Source organism: Microtus pennsylvanicus, chromosome 7 (assembly GCF_037038515.1).
Source record: "Microtus pennsylvanicus isolate mMicPen1 chromosome 7, mMicPen1.hap1, whole genome shotgun sequence".
Taxonomy (NCBI): domain Eukaryota; kingdom Metazoa; phylum Chordata; class Mammalia; order Rodentia; family Cricetidae; genus Microtus; species Microtus pennsylvanicus.
In genome coordinates, this window is record NC_134585.1 from 923,447 (window position 1) to 929,238 (window position 5,792).

At 48.1% G+C, this 5,792-nt stretch overlaps 1 pseudogene; it reads right to left on the bottom strand.

Annotated features, from left to right (window-relative positions):
- Positions 1 to 1,812: 1,812 nt before the first annotated feature.
- LOC142854144 (class I histocompatibility antigen, Gogo-A*0501 alpha chain-like) lies at positions 1,813 to 5,792 on the bottom strand (annotated as a pseudogene).

The following is a 5,792-nucleotide window of genomic DNA, read 5'->3' on the forward strand; positions in this document are numbered from 1 at the left end:
CGGTGATGTCAGGGTGTGTCTATGCAGGCTCAGAAATGGATTGTCTCTCAAAGGCACTCATGCCTGTGTGGACTCCCAATCCATGTTCACCAAATTAGGAACTGAGAATTCTGAAAAATTTACTTCAGTGAACATTAATAACAAATCTCATATAACTACAATGCCTAGGAACGTAGTGACTGTTTTCCAAAATACAAAGATACGGTGAAAATAATAGATGCTTACATGTCTGCCTGTCCTTATCCGCATCTTCCCAATGGAGTGCCTTTGATTCTCCCTTTAATCTTTTAATTTTATGTGCAGTGTAGGAAATGCAGCTTCACAGAATATACAGAAAGAATGTTTTTAAAATTTCTTTTTATTTTCTGTTCATGTATTTGTTTGTATGTCTATGTCTGTGTGAAATTTTGGCGTGAGGCAGAAGAGGGTGCTGCAATCTTTGGAGTAGGGTACTCAGGAGGTTGTGAGCAGCCAGACTTCTGGGACTCCAACTCTGGTCCTCTTCAAGAGAAGCAAGGGATCTCCACTGTGTAGCCATCTCTCCAGACACAGGGTGGGGGTGGGATATTTTTTTTTAGCCTGGCTTGGATTGCAAGACATCCACATGCCTCTGCCCACTGAGTACTGAGATAGAAGCATGGGTCGCCGCATAGTTTAATTGGAGATTTCTATCTTAGATATTTCACTAGGTTGACGTAGGTGCTACCTACATTCTGGAACTCAAACATCATTGAATCCTTCATAGTTTTCTTCATCCATGTCATTGGAGAGTCTTGTTCATTGAGTGGATGTTGTATTGATGGAATGTTACTTTCAGATGTAGAATACTGTTGACCAAGTTTAGAGGCATTTTGGTGCTCGTACATTTCAATAAATTTTATCAAACTTCGGTTGTCAGGACCGAGAGATGAACCCAGGGACTCAGGGTGAGTCACTGGACCTGTTTGTGCCTCTTCCCACGAGGGCCGCATTTAATAAATTCCTTTCTCTGCCCTTTCCACTGTAATTGTGTTCAATTATTCTACTGTGATGGTCAACCCTAGCCTATTATACCCGTCAGAAAGCAGGCTTTGACCCTAAAATATCAGATGACAACACCACAGAGGTTCCTGGAGTCAAGGGTTTATGGGCCTCAAAGGACAAGGAAAGACACATCTATGTTGCGGTGAGAGTGTGGGGGTGATCCTGGAGAGAATGACAGCAGCCACATTCCCTGTAAATGCCAGAAACAAAAACAGAGGAGCCTGGGATGTCCACCTCCTCAGGATGCAGGACAACAGGACACACAGCCACAGCCCTCTAGAATCCACAGGGGATATACAGTTTGTCAGTAACAACTGTCTGGAGTGGTGGGTGATGACCAGACATGTCTGAAAATATTAGCAAAGCGAAGTAGGAAATTTTACAAAACAGAATAAGGAAAATGTCCTGAGTTCCTAAAGGGAGTTCGTGTATCCATAGAGCATCCCCACCCTGTGAGAAGGAGTTGCCAGAGCCCTGATTAAGACAGAGTTCCATTGTTTTAACAGGAGGAATCATTTGGGGGCAGCTGGGAGGAGACTGCGTGAGAGCCCAGGGTGTTCTGAGCTACAGCTGTGCACAGCCCAGGCCACACAACTCCACACCGTTTCCAGCTGTCACGCTAGGCAATAGACTTAGCATAGCACGCATGAATTCCGTAAGATTCCGAGCCTTTATTTTCTCCATCACCTTTCACTCATCTTTGGGACACTAATCAATCACCCACTCTGGCAAGAAGCTGCACAACCATAAAAAAAAATGCTTAATTAAAAACAGAAGTATTTGGTGGTGGTGGCTCACACCTTTTATCTCAGCACTCTGGACTGAGAGGTGAGAGATCTCAGTGAGTTCAAGGTCAGCCTGGTCTACGGAGCTCTTTCCAAAGGACACAGGGCTACATAGAGAAACCTTTAAAAAAAAAAAAAAGGAGAAGCTTGGAGTTGTAACTCATTGAAAACTAAAGCACGATAGGCCACTGGGGTTCCCAGTCCTGCCCCTGTTGAAGAAGATGACTGGGGAAGACACAAAGGTTGGGGGCGGGACTTGCTGTTGCTCAAGGCTTGGCTGATCTCAACACCCGCTTACATTTTGCTCAGAGGAAACAGACACATAGCCATCGTCACATATAGAAAGAGAAGGCATAAGGTCTTGAGGCCAGAGTGGGAGGAGAACCAGAGCAAATTCTGTTAGGCTCAGTCCAGCTGTCTTATCCTATAGAAGAAAAGAACAAGGAAGAAATTCAGATCAGTGTCTGAATATCAGGGTGATATTCTGAACAGCCCATCACACACACAAACTGTCCCTGTCCCACACCAGGCCCTTGAGGGTGTCACTTTTTAAAGCTGCAACAGAAGGCTGGACATCCTAAAACTTTACCTCCCTGGGGAAAGAGAAACAAGACCAGAGGAAGCCTCTGGAGATGAAGTAAACGAGGAGGTGTGGGCTGGCTGAGAACCTCCATGAGCTCCTGTCTATACTGGCACAGGTGTCTCAGGCACGAGCCCCCAGCATAAGGACTGGCAAGCATGAACATAGCTGCCTCATCTTTTAACTCCTGGGAATGATCCCTTTTATTAGAGTTCATGCTAGCATCGGGATCTAGAGGGCCTAGAGGAAGCTCCTGGTCTCTATCTCAGGGAAATCTCCAGTACTGGGAATAGAGATCCAGAGAAAGATCAGGAAACATGATGGAAGATTGCCCTTGCAGAGGACCAACTGGACTCCTGCGTATCTGTCCTTAATAGGGACCTTCCCCTCTGACCTCTGAGAGCTGAGGACCAGATCTCTGCCTCCTCTACCACTGCAAGGACGAATCTGTTCATTATTTCCTTATGCTTCACACTGGAGTTAATGTCAGCATCAGCACAAGACAGAACAAGCAACCGTGTGGGTGAAACTTCGCTCTCAAGCGGCAGGGAACACTCTCAGCTTGGGCTAGATAAACCCACAGAGACAAGAACTCGGACCCTGCCCTTTTCTTACCTTTAGTCCTCCTCTTCCACATCAGAAAAGTCACCACAGCTCCGATTAGCACAGCTCCAAGGACCAGGCCAGTCACAATTGGCATGATGGGGACCGAGGGCTGAGGAGGCTCTGACAGGAGAACGGAAGGGACAGTGAGGCCTCTGACCTCCAGGTATCATCCATGACCCTGTTCCAGTTCTCCTCAAACCTCCCACTCTCTGAGAATAGGCTCTGCGCTCACTCCCAGTCCTTACCCCATCTCAGGGTGAGGGGCTCAGGCAGCCCCTCATGGTACACATGGCATGTGTATCTCTGCTCCTCCCCAGAAGGCACCACCACAGCTGCCCACTTCTGGAAAGTTCCATCCCCTGCAGGCCTGGTCTCCACCAGCTCTATATCCAGAGTCTGGTTGCTCCCATCCCTCTGCCAGGTCAGGGTGATCTCAGCAGGGTAGAAGTTCAGGGCCAAGCACCTCAGGGTGATTTTCCCATCCACTCTGATCTTACGAGTCACATGTACTTGTGGGATATCTGAGGGCAACAAACTGGGAAATTCAGTCATTTTGCATTCTTTCTGGGGACCCATCAATGTGCTTGTAACCTTGTTTTGAATGGAAAGGAGATTGAAGGAGAAACACAGGGGCCACGCATCAGCCTAATCTCAGGATAAGGATGGGGTAATTTATTCCTTGGAAAGTTTCAATCAGCATGAGCCAGCGCAGAGGAGGAGACTCCAGATCTCATTCTAAGAATATGGACTTCTGGTTCTGACTGATGGGGACAGACCTCCAAAGTACATGGGCAGGGAACTGGCTTGAGAGAGGTCATGATTCTCAATGCGGATAGGGAAGGGAAATGCTGTTAACTGACTGATTGAACTGCCCTGAGAGAAGGCCTAGTCCTCTAGAGAGTCCCTCTCTCTTGTTGAATTAGAAAACCCATGACACTCTTTCCCCGGTGATGCAAGACTGAGTTAGTATGCCAGCTGCTCCCCGCTGAGGAGAAATCCTCAGGGGACAGGGCCTCCTGTCTCAGAGCAGATGGGGCCGTATCTGTTCTTACCTGTTCTCAGCAAAATCTTCCTCCTGTAGTCCAGCTCCTCCTCCAAGTAAGTCTTGACTACTTGTGCAAAGTCTGACTCCTCCCACTTACGCCTGAGCATCTCAGCTGCCTTGCCCACGGAGGTCCAGGTTCTGAGGTCCTCGTTCAGGACGATGTAATTGTGGCCGTTGAAGGATAATTTGTATTGTCCGTGACTGGAGTATGATCCAGACAGCAAATCACAGCCATACAGATTCTAGATTGTGTGATATCCTGGCCAAACCCTCACTCTCAGCCACAACCTCAGGCCAGGTTCCTTGGTGGGGCCCTCCAGTGGCTTGTTCCCTCCCATATGGCCTTTCTAAATGACTGGATTTGGACTTAAACTGTACAGAAAACCGGGTCAGTGTCCCTCTTCAGCCTGGCCTCCATGGATCACATTTCACTGGGGCCACCCCATTGGGAGCATGAAATTACGGGATTTCTTCTCTGGGCTCTCTCACCAGTTTCACTAAGTTGGTAGACTTGAAGCATTTCCTTCAGCGTTTCTCTGAACATTTGGCTTTGTTCCAGGATCAGCTGTGTCCTCCCGTCCCAGTACTCTGGCCTCTGCTGATCCACCCACAGCGCGCAGTGCTCCATCCTCGGAGGCTGAGCTTTGCTGTTGAATCTTTCAAACCGCACGTCATCCACAAAGGCAACCATGACGAACTGGGGCTCCATGAGGCCAGGCCAGGTGAGGAGAGTTTGGAAATAGTACATCGAGTGTGAACCTAGAGGCAGTGGGCCTTGAGATCTCAACCCCCTACCTAGGACCCTAGATGTGCTGCTCTGCATCTAGGTCTAAGAAAAGCAGATTGGGGGCCCCGATGCAAAATGGGAAAGGGAATGGAAGATTGTGGGTGGGTTAAGAAAGAGACAGACTTCCCCGTGTGGCACCCTTGGGGGTGGAGTCCTTTTGTTTCCCAGGTTAGGTCCCTTCCCTCCTGGCCCCCACACTCACCCTCTGGGTGCCTGGTCAGAGCCAGGGTGGCTGCCAGCATCAGGAGGAGAGCCTCGGGAACAAATGTCTTCATCTTGCTTGAAGACTGGACTCCGAGTCCTGCCAGTCTGTGTTGGTTTTATAATCTTGATGTGGATGAGGCTGATTGGCTTCTCTAAGAATTCCCAGTGGTAGTGAAGCAGTGAGATTGGGTCACGGAAAGGTGAACTCCAGGCAGAGGAATCTCCTGGGCCCTGCTTTCCTGACTGAGTTCCAGCTCTCTGACCTAGCATGCTGGGAGCGGTGTCTGGGAACAGGTCGCTCACCCTGATCTTTGTTGCCCTCATCCTGGTCACAATATACTTCCGAGTCCAGTGCAGAAGCCATGGTGTCATCAATTCTCCATCATTCACATGTCAAGATGTTTACAGAGTCTTGAAAGTTGATTGGCCGTCAAAGGGACTCACGCTTGTGTGGATTATATCAATCTATGCTCACTGCGTTAGGAACAGGGGATTTTGGAACACTTGCCTTACTGAGGACATTAATGATAGAGCACATGTAAGCAGAATATTTACAAAAAGGAACAGCTATTTTCCGAAATACAATGATATGGTGGAAATAATAGATGTTTATTTTCATGTCTGCCTGTCCTTATCCTGGTCTTTCTTACTAGTGGTCCTTTGGGTTCTTCTCTTTAACCTTTTAGTTTTATGTGCAATGCAAGCAATGCAGATTCACAGAAATACACAGGAAGAATACCTTTAGAGGCCTGGAGAGATGGC